Source organism: Callorhinus ursinus, unplaced genomic scaffold, assembly GCF_003265705.2.
Source record: "Callorhinus ursinus isolate GAN/ISIS: 27379988/994484 unplaced genomic scaffold, GSC_fseal_2.0 scaffold11, whole genome shotgun sequence".
In the NCBI taxonomy this organism is placed as follows: Eukaryota; Metazoa; Chordata; class Mammalia; order Carnivora; family Otariidae; genus Callorhinus; species Callorhinus ursinus.
The window spans coordinates 28260495-28277383 of record NW_027397073.1 but is presented as its reverse complement, the minus strand read 5'-3'; the positions used below and the strand labels follow the sequence as shown (position 1 = coordinate 28277383).

Genomic DNA, 16889 nt, shown 5'->3' with positions numbered 1-16889 from the left:
AGTAATCTCTACACCCACATGGGGCTCGAACTGAGGACCCTAAGATCCAGAGTCACATGCTGTTCCAACTGAGGCAGCCAGGTGCCCCGACAAATTATTTCTAAAGCCTAATTCTTCAGGGTTATTTCCCTCAATGTGGGAAGTCTCGTGAGGAATTCAGGTGTTATACTACGTTTCAGCACATACTCACATATATGTCAAGAATATTCCTGCCTTATCATCTTTCTACTCACTCCTTGGCATGACCTGCTGAATTCTCTGCTGGGATCCTGTATTTTAGAATCCAGATAAAGGCATTTTGTAGGCCTTTTATTATGAGCCAAGCTAAAGTCCTATCAATCTTAAGGGACTGTTGGTCACCCTTCTCTCCAACACCTCAGAATTAGTCACCTATGCTATCCAGTCTCACATTTAATTATACAATATTGTTCTCTCTTGCACAGGGTAAAAGTTTTGGCCCTAGTTTGATGCTCAATTGCTACATATTTTCTATGTTTTTCTGTATTTTATCAGGTTCTTAGTTAAGTGTTAATTACATATAAGATAATAAAGCATTTGGATCAGAAAAACAACAGCAACAACAAATATATACATATGTGAGATTATATATATTAATATTACTAATTATATAGAGAGAGATATATATACATACGTATTTGATTAAATGAATATACTACCTGCCTGCTTTGGAAATTGTAGAATCCACACAAAAACAATGCACTGTTACCTGTATTATTATTAACTAGAGTTAAATACTAGACAAATACACAAGCTACTACTAATAATTCACTCTAATTACCAAATGTCAGCAAAGTAGGTTGGGCCCCCAAGTCATCAGTCAGGCACATTCCTGGCATTTAGGAGGTCAGGCTCTGCGTTACTGGGATATTGGAGAAGACATATTGACCTGAGCCTCAGAAAGCCCTCCGGAAGACCTGGCCTCTGGGCTCTGCTGAGCCTGCTCCAGGGAAGGATTGCTCCGTTCCTCTGGGAAAACCTTATACTTTGGCAGGATTTGGCTGTGCATATCTTCTTTAGCTGTGAATGTTCATTATTTCCATTTGTACCTGAACCTATATTTATGGATAATCAATTGAGGGAGGAAATATGGCTCAGGTGAGTGGGAGTGACAGGGCTGTATTTAATGGCTACAGCAAATAACCTTCTAACGGCCGAAAGAGTGTCATATCTCACAGTTATGATGTCTTCAAAAGGTGATATTTCTGACTGTGTCATCATAGCTGTGAAAAGCATTTTCTCAGCATCTAAGAAAAATGGAAAGACCGTGGGTTGATGGAGGTATACTCTAGACGTACTGGCATTAATCGCAATACCCCAGCCTCAACTTTCATCCACTTTTAAGGAGAGGCATTTGGGGCTGGGGGTGGGGTGGGTGGGACAGATGCAGACTTCCCAGGTTTTGAGGTGGGTAGTTCATAGCAATGCAACAACGATGGGGCCCTGCTTTGAGAAGGTAGCTTAGCAGAGTTGATTTTCTGTGATGGTCCCCACTCCCTTTCCCCATAGCTCTGTTCCTTCTACGGCTTTAAGCCAGAGTTCTGCCTCTGGCCAGCACCAGCGAAGCCTGGATGGAGTTCCTGGTCTATAGCCTCATCTCACCTGCCAAGCCTGTATCAAAGTATTTTGTGTTTCCAATCCACCTGGAAATGTGAACTGAGTTCTTCCCAATGTACTTGGAATGGTGCTGGATGTTATAAGGGCTCAAGAATTATAACACAGCCCTGGAGACACAAATTATACAGAAGCACATGCTTTACTGACTCTGTAAACTTGCACAAAGATATTCACTGCATAATGTAGCTATGAATTTCTTTTCTCTATTTTTTGTATAAAGGGTTCACTTTTGGAGTTGCAGCATAATACAAGGATTACTTAGGACTACGGGTTCACCCTGTTACCTCCACCAGTGCTGTTCCTGAAAATGTATTCCTTTCCTCTCCACCTGGCTGCCTTCTAGATCTGACTGCATCATACCTCCTTCATGGCTCTAGTGCACGTCTCCCTCTGCCTTCCTTAACCCTTTGAGGTCGTACTGTTCTAGCATATTCTATTCCCGAATCTTTGACGCAGAACTTTTGCAGTGTATTGGTAATACAAAAGTGTACTTTTGACTGACTGTTTCATGTAGCTTATCCCTTAAAACCTACAGGAGGAAGGACATACTGTACATTTTTTTGCATTTCATTAGTCCAGGTTAGGTACAGCTAAAACGTCTTGGCATGTAAAATTTGATTTCTGGTGGGTAAAGTTCCTGCTTTCTTAACCACACTCTGAATCTAACTAACCGTCTCACTATAATAACTATTATTATGTGTCAATATAGACAAAGAAACTTTTATTATCCCCATGTACCACAAACAAGAAAACTGAGGCTCAGCTGGTTTACTTATCTAAAGACACTTATAGCACACGGGAAAGTGTTCTTTATTGCACCATTTTTTTCTCATGAATATATAAAATAAGGGGATAAGAAAAAGAATGTGGGTGACCACACATAGTTAATTTCCAAACTATAATAGCAACTCAATGTATTAATCACAGAGAAAAGGTCTCAACCACAGGAAAAAGTAGAGTTTAGGAGAATGTCCAGCACATAGAATACATTCAATAAATGGTATGTATTATTATTATAATACCTATTGTTATTATTATTAGCAATAATCATGCCTCAGATAAACCTCATTGACAATGATATTGTCACTGTACAAAGTTCTATTTACTATTATTATTTTATCAGAATCATCTGGGAAGCTATTTTCCCCCCTAAATTCACAGAACTTGCTTTCAAGGATATATTCAAATAAATTGGGGTGAGGGAAAAGACATAAAAATAAACAAGAACACTTGGAATAAGTCCCCGGATGATTCTGGTACATCACCCCTGCCCACCCCCTACTAACCCTTCACACACACACACACACACACACACACACACACACACACACACACCTCCTACCATTGATTCAAGGAACTCAGAGAATATAATCAGTACTGTATTCCTGAAGTAGAATTCGATTAACAAGCATGAATTGATTCTTCATTATTTTGTTCATACGACGATGATAAAATAATAAAAGGGACTTGTCACTTTCCATCATCAACACACTCTGGATCTGGTCCTACAATTTCTCTGGTTAGCAGCCACAGCAGTGGCATGACTGTTTGCAGAGTGACTGGGGGACTCCACATAATAAAGGAGGAATGTTGACCCAAACGAACAGAGCCACATATGTCATCCACAAAATATGTGATGCAGAGGGTCCACTGGCAGTTTGATTGCTGCTTGTTTGGAAAATGTGGCAGGATTTCTGTGGTTCTGTTGCTGAGGAGAGTTGTAGTTATTCCAAGTGGGTGTCAGCAAAGTTTTGGGGGCACGCCTCCGCATCATGCCTGTGTCTCTATAAAAAAAAGCTCAACAGGAATTAAAATCTCTGTTTCATGGCTCTAAAAGAGGGGTATCATTTACCAAGTTACACACACAACAGCTGAAGGGTTTCCCCTTAAAGCAATTTGCAACTTGCAAAAGTCATTGTTCAGCTCTTGGATTTCCCCAATCTAAACAAGTAGGAATAACTCAAGTAGAGAGCCTGGTGGAAAATATTACAGGCTACGCTCCATGCATGCATAAGCCTTAAATCAAAGGCAGGACAGGTAACTTGGTTCTATTTGTTTACTGGAATTTCCATGAGCACATAAGAACAATATCCCATTTATTGTTCAGCTTTCTTGTTTCAAGTTATATTTAAATGTTTTTATTCATCTCAACCCAGACTTGTTTCTATTTCTAGTGAGTCTTTAGGTACTGTGTAAAGTAAAATTTTAGCTATTTGTGAAAAAATGCAGGGAACAAACAATTCAAGAGAGTTATCTACACAAGTAGGTATTTAAGCATCAACATGTACTTTATTTTAACCATTTTTAATGAAAGTCTTTATTCTTTCATAGTATAAATGCCTGCTATAGACCTGGCATGAAAAAGCAGGGTCTTCACAACTTATTGGGGTATGTAGATGTGTTCTCAGATAAATAGCTCTCAACTGTTGTGCTCTGAGGTTCTTGTGTTTAGTTCAGTTTATACAGCTCTTATCTCAGGCCATGATCTGTCACTTTCCCCGGGCAGCATGTCTGACTATGCCAGTCCCTTCTCTATTTCTCTTCTTACCACCGCCATGAAATCCAAGCCAAATTGACTCTACAGGGGGCCTTCAAAGGGCCTCTTCTAAGAGGCAAATGCTCAAATGTACATATAGCTATTTGTGGAATCTATTTTGCTACTGAGAGCCATTGTTTGCTCGTTTCTGTTTCTGCGTTCTGTGTTCTGATGGTGAGTGAGATTAGAGGTAGTGAAATCCCAGAAAGACGAGAAGTTACTGACCTCTCTAGACTGCATTTATTTTGCAAATACCTACTGGCTTTATGGAATTTCCAGAATGACAAGGCAGAAATTATCTAATAATAGCTGCCATCTATGACACGTCCACCAATGCTAGATCTTTAACCTGAATGATCCCCCTGGATTCTCACTACTACCACTAGCGATGTTACTATGACAATCTTAAGAGAAGTAAGTGAAGTTTTAGAAGTGAAGGTATTCATCCAAGAACACAGAGCTTCTTAGTGGCAGAAATGAGATTTGAACCTAAATGTGGTTTGTCTCTAAGACCTGTGTTATTTCCATTAACCTTGCTGCAGATAGTAATTGAAAACATTAAACTGTGGCAAGATTATCCTGGGATTGTATAGTCCTGTTTCCTTGCCAAACTTCTTTTAAATATTATACTTTTAGAATATGTGGTGACCAACCATGCTGTATGTTTTTTCTTTAACTGCCAAATAAAGTTATTACTCAGAAAATACTGAAAATATCCATAATAAAGAATTTCTTCACATCAGGAAATAGAACAAAATGGCACAGGTTACTAAGAGGAATTCACAATTCTCATGGATTTTTCTTCCTCTCTCTCTCTTGTTTTATTTTTTAAATTTAATTATGGATAAGTAATGAATTAACATGGTTCAAAAAACAAAAATTATTTTAAGAAAATATATAGAATCAAAAGTCTCACTGCCTTTGGTCCTATCTCCACCCATCCCCAGAGGCCATTGACAAGTTTATATATCTTCTAGTCTTTAATTAAGTCTCTATAAGTATTTCATTTTTGAAAGTTAGCATAATATTCATTCTTTATTTGTTTTCAGCTAATGGTATACTCTGAAGACCTTTTCATATCACTACATAGGAAGGGCCCTCATTCTTCTCTATTTTCAGTGTATTCTATTGTATGGTTACACCACAGTTCATTCAAGCAGTTTCCCATTGATGGACTTTTAGGGTTCTTTCCATTTGTTTATTCTTATAAACAGTGTTGAAATGAATAACTCTGGACAAAAGTCATTTTGCGCTTGTAGAAGCTATAGGATCCATTCTCAGGAATGAAAATCTGGATCAAAAAGGGCAAACACTTGTTATTTTCGATATTTTCAACTTGCTCTCCAAAAGGCTTGTGCTCATTTGTTCTTCCTCTGTGAATGACAGTGCTCGTTTCTCCTTGCAATAGAATATAATATTAAACTTTTGGATTTTTGCCCATCTGATATGTGAAAAAGTAACATCTCTGTGATACTCGCATTTCACTTATAATGAGGGACGTAAAAAATATTTTCATATGTGTAAAACATTTTTACATTTCTTCAACTGTGAACTGTCTGTTTATTTGCTTTGATCATTTTCCTATCAGGTTATTGGTCTACGAAGGGTTGCCCAGTGCTTTTTTTCTAGTCTTCCATTTGTCTTATGACTTTGCATGTGGTAGGGTTTTGTTTTGCTTTATTTTTGTTGTGTAGAAATCTTTTTTTTTTCCTTTTTTTAACATAGTAAAAAAATTATCAATCCTCTCTGCATGGTTTCTAGATTTTGACTCATAAGTTAGAAGGATGATTTTGACACTTTAGACCAGGCTCTGGATTTCATAATTTCTAAGTTTATGGTGTGGCGTAAAGCATACTAGAATAGGACTCAGAAGGCTCAGGCACTAGGCCTAACTTGACATTCATCACTGGGCGAACGTTGCCAAGTTATGCAACCTCTTTGGGTACCAAGCTACAGAATCAACTAAAAACCGCCCTCTTGTTTTTTGAAGGTGTAAACAGCTTATTTGAGAAACAGAAATGGCTTCATAGTTTAATACCCAAGTTGATTCTTGTTCATTGATTAAGAACAAATAAGCCTAAGCAATGTGTGTGTCAGTCAGCTTAGGCTGCCATAACAAAGTGCCATACGCTGGGTGGCTTAAACAACAGAAATTTGTTTTCTCACAGTTCTGGAGCTGGCAAGTCCAAGATCAAGGTGCCAGCCGATTTGGTTCATGATGAGAGCTCTCTTCTTGGCTTGAAGACAGCTCCCTTCTTACTGTGTCCCCATATGGCAAAGAGAAGAAAGAGAGATAGATCTCTTCCTCTTCTTATAGGGCCACCAATCTTATCAGATTAGGGCCCTACATTTATGACCTCATTTAACATTAGTTACCTCCTAAAAGCCCTATCTTCAAAAAACAGTCCCATTGGGGGTTAGGGCTTCAAGGTATGAAGACTGGGGGTACACAATCCAGTCCATAGCAAACTGGATAAACAAATTAACTCACTTTGCAATGCAGAAGCAGAATTTCTTCAGATATAATCCAAACACTGATAAACCAATTCTCCAAAAACATCAGAATGGCAGTATCAGAGCATAAGCATCAAGGTTGGAATCATAAGGCCCTCTCTTAATTTTTGCTTTATTTTGGTTTGGTTTCTTGAGATGGTGTACAAATGAGTAGGATGGAGAGTGGAGAATGTATTCCCAAGAAAAGCAGCTTTAAGAGAGTCTGATGAAAGCTTTGCCACGAACAGCACTATCAGACCTGATGCCATGCACCTGCTCAACTCTGCTCCAGGCAAAGATGCTGGAGGAGGCGGGCCCATCACCACTTCAGACTTTCTCCTTCCCTGGAAGCAGCTCACATCCCAGCAGCCCCCAGTTGCAGAGACTCAGCTTTCAATCCATGTGACAGGCAGAAAAGCCAAATCTACAAGTACAGTAAAAAAAATTATGAGGCCTTCCATTGGCAAAATGCAAATATAAAAATGTAACAACATACCCTTCATCCACTAATTTTATAATTCTTTTGAGAAAAGCTGTAAAGTTTTTTTGCCTGGTTTTATTTCTCTTTCTTTATATACACACATAATGTTTCCCATTCTATTCTTTATGTTTACAGATAGTCTCTTTGCTCCATTACTTTCCTAAATCAGATGGAAATCACTTGCAATGTTTCCAGGGCTAAATAGGAGTAAAAATGGAGGAAAGTGGCAAATTGGGCATCAGGGATGGCCCTTAAGCAGGATGTTTTTACATGGTAACCAGCTCTCTCCTTCTGAGGCTTGGTTGATCTGATTGATATTAACTGATCTGATTAGACTGTGCAATGGCCAGTCAGTTGATAATTGTCTCATCGACCTATATCACACTTTAAATTTCAGAGGACTGCCATGTTCACAGCCTAATTTGATCCTGAGAGTAAGTTGAATAATTAAGTAGTTAGGAATCTGCACCTTCATTTTTTTTCTTTTGGTAACTGTGGACAGAAGAGGTCTAGGTATTTGGTATCCAAGGTAGAACTCCAGTTCATGTCTTGGGCCTCCTGTCTTAATTGATTATTTTGGCTTCAGCTGCCTAGATTCAGCCTGAAGCTGGCTGTCATAACATGTTGACCAAATTACGATCAGTCAGAAACTGATGGCCTCCGGTAATTGCTGCAGAACAAGGAGCTTTGGATCCAAGTAGATAGCTACACTATTCATGTCTGCTCATGTGTATTTATTATCAGAATTATCTGATCAAGATGGTTCAGACAACATGTGTCTATATAGAACAAAAAGATAGTGAGGAACTGAATCAGTTAACTATAGATTTCTGGTTGAGGGTCATATCTGCATTGAATCACTAAAACTTTGCCAAGGCTCTACTTCAATCTGTTGATGTGGGGATACTCTCCCAAGAAAAAGGAATGCTCTACAAATAGTCTCTTAATTAAATAACCATGGTTATATTAGGAATGATGGAAATGAAGGTGTCATGCTAAAGTGGGGGCATCTCAAGGAGTGAAAAGTGGGCTCAAAGGGTGAAAGTAGAATGATAGGCATACATGTGTCACAGAGGCAGATAAATAAAGGTGACTCGAGTATAAGGAAACCATGAAGAAGGTAGTAAAGACTACATATATTGTAACCATACCTGTGACAGTCACTCTGTTCCTCCTCTCAACAAAAGGGTCAAGCATGGAATCATAGAAATTCAACTTTTAAAACTCCTACAGAGTATAGTTATTATCTTTCTTATTATATTCATCACATTATATATAGTTTTAGAGAATTTGGAAAGTACAAAGAAGAATGGAGCATTTGTCCATATTCCTACCACCCATAAGTAATCACTAACTTGGTATCTTTAGGGTCCTCTCCCCTAGAAACCAGTTGGCTTATGCTCATCTTGGCTCTTCTTTCTACACGTCCCTCTGCAGAGACTCACCTGGGACTCAACTTCAAAACCCAGATGCCTTTTTTCCCTCTCTCCATCATCTAATCATGCCAGTCTTATATCCTCCTCTTTCCCCTCAATGCTTGACATCCAGATTTCCAAAGACACAGACAGCTAATCCGATAACCCCTCTGTGCCAATTAATATGCTGATTAATGGATGCTACTGTGCAAATGGCCCCACCCTTTAGTCTCTCCTGTGTGATCTGTACACATCAGCCGTGATATGCCTTCTGCAGGATCTGAGACTTGACTCAAAGGAGAATATAGGTCACTGTCGAGGTCAGGAGGGAACTCTCAGGGTGAGGGGCAGAGTAGGCCATCACTTGTTGCAGCTACCACTGAATCAGCTTGTTGGCCAGAGAGTGGCAAGCAGAGATTAAAGAACCCTGAGATCCAACCCAAACTACCTACAGAAAGGGCTTGAGTAGTGCTGGGTCTAAGGTGCTTAGGAGCTGGGAGGCACACATTAAGCAAGTTATGGAAGTAGCACAACAGCTCTGGCCTTCTCTGAGCTTCATTTTTTTGCAAGGAGGAAATGGTAACAGCTAAATTGGGTCAGATCTGCTGCAGTGGCTTGAACAAAATAACAAAGGCAAAAGCTTGCTGTGCAAAGAATTTTAGGACACATGAAACCTCATGAGACCATCTACTCCATCCCTTGCCAAGCCAAGGCTTAGATGTGCCCAGAGAGACATCTGCCTTTGCCACAATGCTAGGTTTAAAGATGATGGTCTTGGATGTTCCAGCCTCAGAACTGTGGTGAAAACTCCTGACATCATCACTGGGGCTTCTGTATGTTCCTGGTTGGTAAGTTGGTGATAGATAAAGGGTAGCTCTACACCTGCTCCAAATGGCTTCTGGTTGAGATTCGGACATTGTAACTGGGTTAGAAATGAACAATGTACTAGACATGTTTTGCCTATGTTTTAATATTTAAATTTCATAAGTATGATGAAGGCAGATATTATTTACAGAAAGGAAATTGAATCTCAAAAATGTTAAGTAATAGGCCTGTGGTCATGCAACTAGTAAAGGATCAGAGACAAAATTGAAATTTGGACCTACATAGTCCTGAAGAACTTTCTATTACACTAAGTTATCACTGAGATGCAAATGAATCTGGGAAATTCACAGATGCTTTCCTTTAGGTCAATCTCTATAAAGATCATATTATGCATATGATATTCACCCAAAGCTTAAAGACAACACATGGGTGGAATGGCAATTCATCATTGCCTTCAATAATTCCATTCACTCGGGGTGCCTGGGTGGCTCAGATGGTTGAGCGTCTGCCTTCGGCTCGGGTCTTGATGCCAGGGTCCTGGGATCGAGCCCCACATGGGGCACCCTGCTCAGCAGGGAGCCTGCTTCTCCCTCTCCTTCTTCTGCTCCCTCTGCTTGTGCTCTCTCTGTCAAATAAATAAATAAAATATTTTTAAAAATAATAATAATTCCATTCACTCTCAGAATTTCTCCCACCTTTTATTTTATTCACTCTTTAAAATATCTGTGAGTTTAGGGGCACCTGGGTGGCTCAGTCGGTTAAGTGTCTGCCTTCGGCTCAGGTCATGATCTCGGGGTCCTGGGATCTACTGCCCTCTTGGGGCCCCTGTCAGGCTCCCAGCTCAGTGGGGAGTCTGCTTCTCCCTCTCCCTCTGCCCCTCTCCCCACTCCTGTGCACGCTCTTTCTGTCAGATAAATAAATAAAATCTTTTTTAAAAAGTAAAAAACATTTGTGAGTTTAAAGCACAAACATAAACATTAAAGGTGGTTCAGAACAAACTCCTGGTTCCACATAACTTCCAATAACTACTTAGCCTCCACCCAAGACTTCGAGTTTTTTGTTAAATGACAAACCCATGTCAAACAGGGGTCTCCAGAGGCCTTTCTTTGCCCTATTCAGAACTAATGCTGGATCACTTCCAATTATTGTTTCTCTTCCTACCGTTGATGAAAATCAATGTGTTTCCTGAATGGCGAGGCCAGATGCCTTAATTTTATCTGGATCGAGTTTGTCCCTTCCCTTCCCCTCCCAATGTTGGTTTTCCCAAGGAGTCCCCCTAAAAAGAATGCTATCAAGACATACGAGAAGTGCTCTGAGTTGGGAGTCCAGAGAGTGTTCCCAGAAATACTCTCATATAATTCACTTTCCCTACTAACCAGAATAGGGCTGGATGGTGACCTGTCATGCCCACCGTAAGAGGCATGCAATAAGGGGATGGAATTAACACCGTTATGTGAATAAAAGGCTGTCATTAACAGTATGAAATGAATTAATTAATACAATTACGAGTTTTTCCTTGAAAAACTTGAGCTCAGGGAACATAACAGAAAGTAGGAAAATATTAACTGAAGAAAGAGGCTGGGAGTGGGTGTGGAGCATGAGAAGCTGCAATGGGAAACCCCTGGCAGCTCTAGGTGTTCTCTGTAGTGGATCTCATGTTGCTTAAAAATCTTCTTTTCAATTCTGGCCAGAACCCTAGAGATTAACTCATGATGTGCCCCATAAAACTTTGTCAGAAGAGATAAGTCTTCAGCTAACTATTGATTATCTTCACTCTAGAACTAAAACTTTATTCTAGAAGTAAAACTAAAATTGATATTCCCTATTTGCCAATTTTAGATCCCTTAGGACATTAACCTAAAGTGTAAGTGTTAGATACTCATTCAGACACAAACTAATATTTTAACAGGAAACCTTTGGTGACAGTATCTTAAACAAAATTAAATCAGTCTATGGATAGTCATTTCATTTGATGAGACACATAATTTGGGCTAGGAAGGACCCTTTAATAATATAAATTCTTCCTTGCTAAAGAACCAATCAAAAGTAAGAAATGTATACTGACTTTGGAATTTAAGTACAATGAAATTTTACCTCTGTCTAATGTGGCCATTAAGATACAAAGTCGTTATTACGACGCTATGAGTTTATTAAGGTACAGGAATATTAGCATCACATCCTGAAGAGCCCTGATTATTTAGAAGTATGTTAGGCAGTGAGTAAGGGAAACCTTAAACTGACAGAAACTGCAAGACAGTGGTTTCTCATGTAAAATCACAGTAGATGACTTTGGACTGGTACAGTGCTCCAAAGTGTCAGGCTCCTTCTACCTGGTTGCTTTATAGTGGGTAGTCTCAACCTCATGGTCCCAGACGGCAGCATCTGCATTCTAGGTATTAGAATAGAGAAAGGGAATGTCAGTAAAGACATTTTCTGGAATTTCGTAGTCCGCTGTTGGTACCACCATGTTGGCTAGAATCACCTGACCACACTTGGCTGCAAAGGAAGCTGTAAATACAATTTTTATACCCAGTGTTCATCAAAATACTATTTTTTGAAATACTATTGAACAAAGGTACTATTATATTGGGGACTAATGGGTGATATTGAGGCACAACTAGCAGTATCTACCACAAGTCCTATTAAGAATTAGGCAACAACCGGACCAGAAGCCATTGCATGTTTCATGGGTGTATGTGGGTGGGTGGGAGGGTATGCTTTTATTATATATTTTCCATAGAATCTAGTATACATGTTTCCTCACTGGAGTGTTTCCAGTTAGAAACAAGACATATACGTGAAGAAAGATACCTAGAGGAACAGGTAGGAAATTGGGAGAGCTATTACATGGTAAAAATGGGAAGTATAATGGTTTTGCAGAAGATAATGGCTTCATTGGTAGGCTTCTGGGAGGATCGGAGATTTGAGCAAGACCCATAAGAATCCTGATACTCATAGGTAGGCAGAGAAGAGTAGGAAAAGACATGGGAAGCAAGATATCCCATGGGAAACAACATAAGATGAGCAATGTCTTAGAAAGGAGGGTAGGTCTAGTTGGGCTCCGATATCCCTGCTATACTGTGTAGGACAAGCATGTTCCATTTTTACTTCCTTCTTTTTCAAATATTTATTTAATAAAAATATTTAATCAGTGCCCAATCTGCACCTAATACTATGTTAAGAGCCATGACTCCATTTAGAACCCTTCCTTTGAAAATCATGGAAACTAGTCAAATGAGGATGTTAGGGGAATATGTAAAATTATAAAATGTTTCATTTATAAAAATCAGGTAAAATAAAGATAGGAAAGAGCTAAGAAATGTAGTCCAAACAAAATCAAAATTGGTAATTAATCTGAATTAATCAGATAAGAGAAAAAGATTACGAGGTTAAAAATAAATGATAAAAGTCTGATTAATTAAGATAATTATTCCCTCTTGCCTTTGTCTCTGGAGTATGAAAAGCAATATCCTTCTTGCCTTCCTCCCCTCTCTTCTTTTGTTCCTTTTTTTCTTTCTCCACATAAGTATCACCACTAGACTATAAATTTGAGAAAAGCCAGGATTATATCTTTCTTCCTTGCTGCTCTACTTCCAGGGTACAACACATTGAAAATGCAAAAACTATCTGTTGAATTGAATTGAAACTTTACTCACTAATATGTATATATGTATTTAAGAATATTGTTTATGTAACGTACATATATACAAGCCCAAACAGATATAATTAAAAATAAACTCATCAACAAAATTATTTTTTCAAAACCCAATGCTACCTTTTCCCCATTTAAACAATGACTCAAAGCATCTCAGAAATGCATTTATGGGGGCGCCTGGGGAGCTCAGTCATTAAGTGTCTGCCTTTGGCTCAGGTCATGATCCCAGGGTCCTGGGATCGAGCCCCGCATCAGGCTCCCTGCTCGGCCGGAAGCCTGCTTCTCCCTCTCCCACTCCCCCTGCTTGTGTTCCTGCTCTTGCTATCTCTCTCTCTCTCTGTCAAACAAATAAATAAAATCTTTAATAAAAAAAAGAAATGCATTTATGCATGCAGGTCAGTGGTAAGAAGACCTAGTATATGGTGCTGGGAAAATTGGACAGCCACATGCAGAAGAATGAAACTGGACTATTCTCTCACACCATACACAAAGACAAACTCAAAATGGATGAAAGACCTCAATGTAAGACAGGAATCCATCAAAATCCTAGAGGAGAACATAGGCAGTAACCTCTTCGACATCGGCCACAGCAACTTCTTTCAAGACATGTCTCTAAAAGCAAGGGAAACAAAAGCAAAAACGAACTTTTGGGACTTCATCAAGATAAAGAGCTTCTGCACAATAAAGGAAACAGTCAACAAAACTAAGAGGTAGCCCACGGAATGGGAGAAAATATTTACAAATAACATTACAGATAAAGAGCTGGTATCCAAGGTCTATAAAAAAGTTCTCAAACTCAACACCCAAAAAACAAATAATCCAGTCAAGAAATGGGCAGAAGACATGAACAAACACTTCTCCAAAGAAGACATAGAAATGGCTAACAGACACAGAAAAAAATGCTCACCATCACTAGCCATCAGGGAAATACAAATCAAAACCACAAAGCTTTACACCAGTTAGAATGGCAAAAATTAATAAGACAGAAAACAACAAATGTTGGCGAGGATGTGGAGAAAGGGGAACCCTCTTAGACTGTTGGTGGGAATGCAAACTGGGAGAGCCAATTTGGAAAACAGTATGGAGGTTCCTCAAGATGTTAAAAATAGAGCTACCTTACGACCCAGCAATTGCACTACTAGGCATTTACCCCAAAGATACAGATGTAGTGAAAAAAAGGGGCACATGCACCCCAACATTCATAGCAGCAATGTCCACAATAGCCAAACTGTGGAACGAGCTGAGATGTCCTTCAATAGATGAATGGTTAAAGAAGATGTGGTCCATATATACAATGGAATATTACTCAGCCATAAGAAAGGATGAATACCTACCGTTTGCATCAACATGGATGGAACTGGAGGAGATTATGATAATTGAAATAAACCAAGCAGAGAAAGACAATTATCATATGGTTTCACTCATATGTGGAACATAAGCAATAGCACGGAGGACCACAGGGGAAGGGAGGGAAAACTGAATGGGAAGAAATCAGAGAGGGAGACAAACCATGAGGGACTCTGGACTCTGGGAACCAAACTGAGGGTTATAGAAGGGAGGGGGGTTGTGCCATTAGGTAACCAGGTGATGGGTATTAAGGAGGGCACATGTGGTGATGAGCACTGGGTGTTGTATGTAACTAATGAATCATTGAACACTACATCAAAAACTAATGAAATACTATATGTTGGCTAACTGAACAATAAAAACAAAACAAAGCAAAAACAAAAAACAAAACAAAGCAAAAAAAATGACCCAGGGGAACCTGGGTGGCTCAGATGGTTAAGTGTCTGCCTTCAGCTCAGGTCATGATCTCCAGGTCCTGGGATAGAGCCCCATGTCAGGCTCCCAGCTCAGTGGGGAGTCAGCTTCTCCCTCTCCCTCTGCTCTCCCCTTGCTTGTGCTCTCTCTGTCTCTCTCTCTCTCAAATGAATAAATAAAATATTTTTTTAAAAAAGACCTAGTATATTTTACCTGGTAAAATTATTTCCAATTTATGAATCATGAGCCTACACATGACTGCATGAGAGACTACTTACCGTTCTTCAAAATACCATCTTTGGGCTTGTTAGTTTACTATATATTTGTTGTCTTTTTTATTAATTTCTGCTATGATTTTTATTTTCTTCCTTCTACTTGTATAGGTTTATTTTGCTGTTCTTTTTCCTCATTTCTATAGATGAATGATGAGATCAGTAATCTTTCAGGTTCTATTCTTTTCTATTATATACATTTAAGGCTGTAAATTTCATACCAAGCTTGACTTTAACTGCATTTCAAAAATTTCAATGTATTATTTTAGTTATTACTTAGGTCTAGTCTATCATTGTGATTCCTTCTTTGACTCATGAGTTGTTTAGAAGTATACTGTTTAACTTTCAACATTTGGGATTTCATGTTATTTCTTGTTACCTCTTTACTGTAAATTTCAATTTAATTCCATTTTGTCATAGATCATTCTCTGACTTTTAAAATGTTTAATCTTTTGAAATATGTTAAATCATGCTATGTAGTTGATGTTACGTGCATGTCTTTTCTGCATTTTCTATTGATCTATGCTTTAATCTGGATATCTTTTATTGAGCTCACTTCCAGCTTACCAATTCTTTCTTCAATTGTACCTATTGAAACCTCTCTGTCACTGAGTTTTTTTCCTTCTAGAATTTCTATTTCTTTCTTTCTTTCTTTTTTAATGGAAAGTATGGATTTGGTGAAATTCTGCAACTTTTCTTGTCTTAAACAAGTTAATTGCAATTATTTTACAGTTCATGTCTGACAATTCCAAAATCTGGATCAACTTTTACTCAGTCTTTATCATCTCTTTTTTCTTTTATCCATCTCCTTAGATCCATAGTAACTGTTGATTGAATGCCAGACATTGTGTATAAAAATTACAGAAGTTCTGACTGATGTTACTTTTCTCCAGGTAGCATGCATTTTTGATTCTTATAGGCAGGTCAACTGAATTTAATCAGGTGTTGAATTAATTTAGAGCTGGGCTTCTATTACTGTAAGGCCTAGTCTGTTTCTAATTTACCCTTGCTCCTCCTAAAATGAGAGCCTTCAAGGACTCCAAATGAAAGCCTGGGAATATTTACCAGTCCCCTCATTCCTAGTAGGGCCTGAGCCATAATATTTCTTCTTATAAGTCTGGCTTCAGAAAGCTCTGTTTACCTTCTTAGCCTCTTAGTGTGTTTTCTTCTTGACCTCGCAACCTCTTGCTACGTGCTGCTTAGGAATCATCACATTTCTCAAGAGGAAAAGCAGTACAGGAGTTACTTGCCTGTGTTGTACTTCTTTCTGGGACTCTGGCCCTTCAAGTCCTGGCTGTCTTAGAAGTCGTAAACAACATTTTTGTTTTCCCAGCCTCATGATATTGTCAGACCCTACAACTTTTCAGTGTTTTAGTTATTACTTCCTACTTGGTTTCTCAGACTCTTGTTCCATGTGGGGCTTCTGAATCAGCAAATGTCTTGAGGGAAGAAATAGTGCAGAATATCAGTCTTTCCTCAATGCATTTTCTTTCTTTGGGGGAGCTGGCACTTCAGGTTTTGGCTTCCTTGGTTGCTCTTAAACGCCTTCAAACAAATGTTCTTTGTTCTTAGTGGGTGGGTAGGTATGATACAAGCCACTTCATTACAGCGAGAAGTGGAAGTAAATTTATCCTGCCATGTAACTAAAAGCCTACCGTAAGGCATCCTAAGTCTTAACCTTAAGTTCTCCTTAGTCAGTAGACGTGTGGAATGGTAGAGAGAGCTTGGGAATATCAATAACAGAGTAGAGGGGGATACAGGTGGGAGGCTCCTGGCTACAGGTTGCAAATAATCTGGTATCTACCACTGTAGATGG

General features: G+C 38.9%; 1 pseudogene; it reads right to left on the bottom strand.

Moving 5' to 3' along the window:
* Positions 1–2610: 2610 nt before the first annotated feature.
* Positions 2611–2733, bottom strand: LOC112835402 (U4 spliceosomal RNA; annotated as a pseudogene).
* Between the last annotated feature and the right edge of the window lie 14156 nt (positions 2734–16889).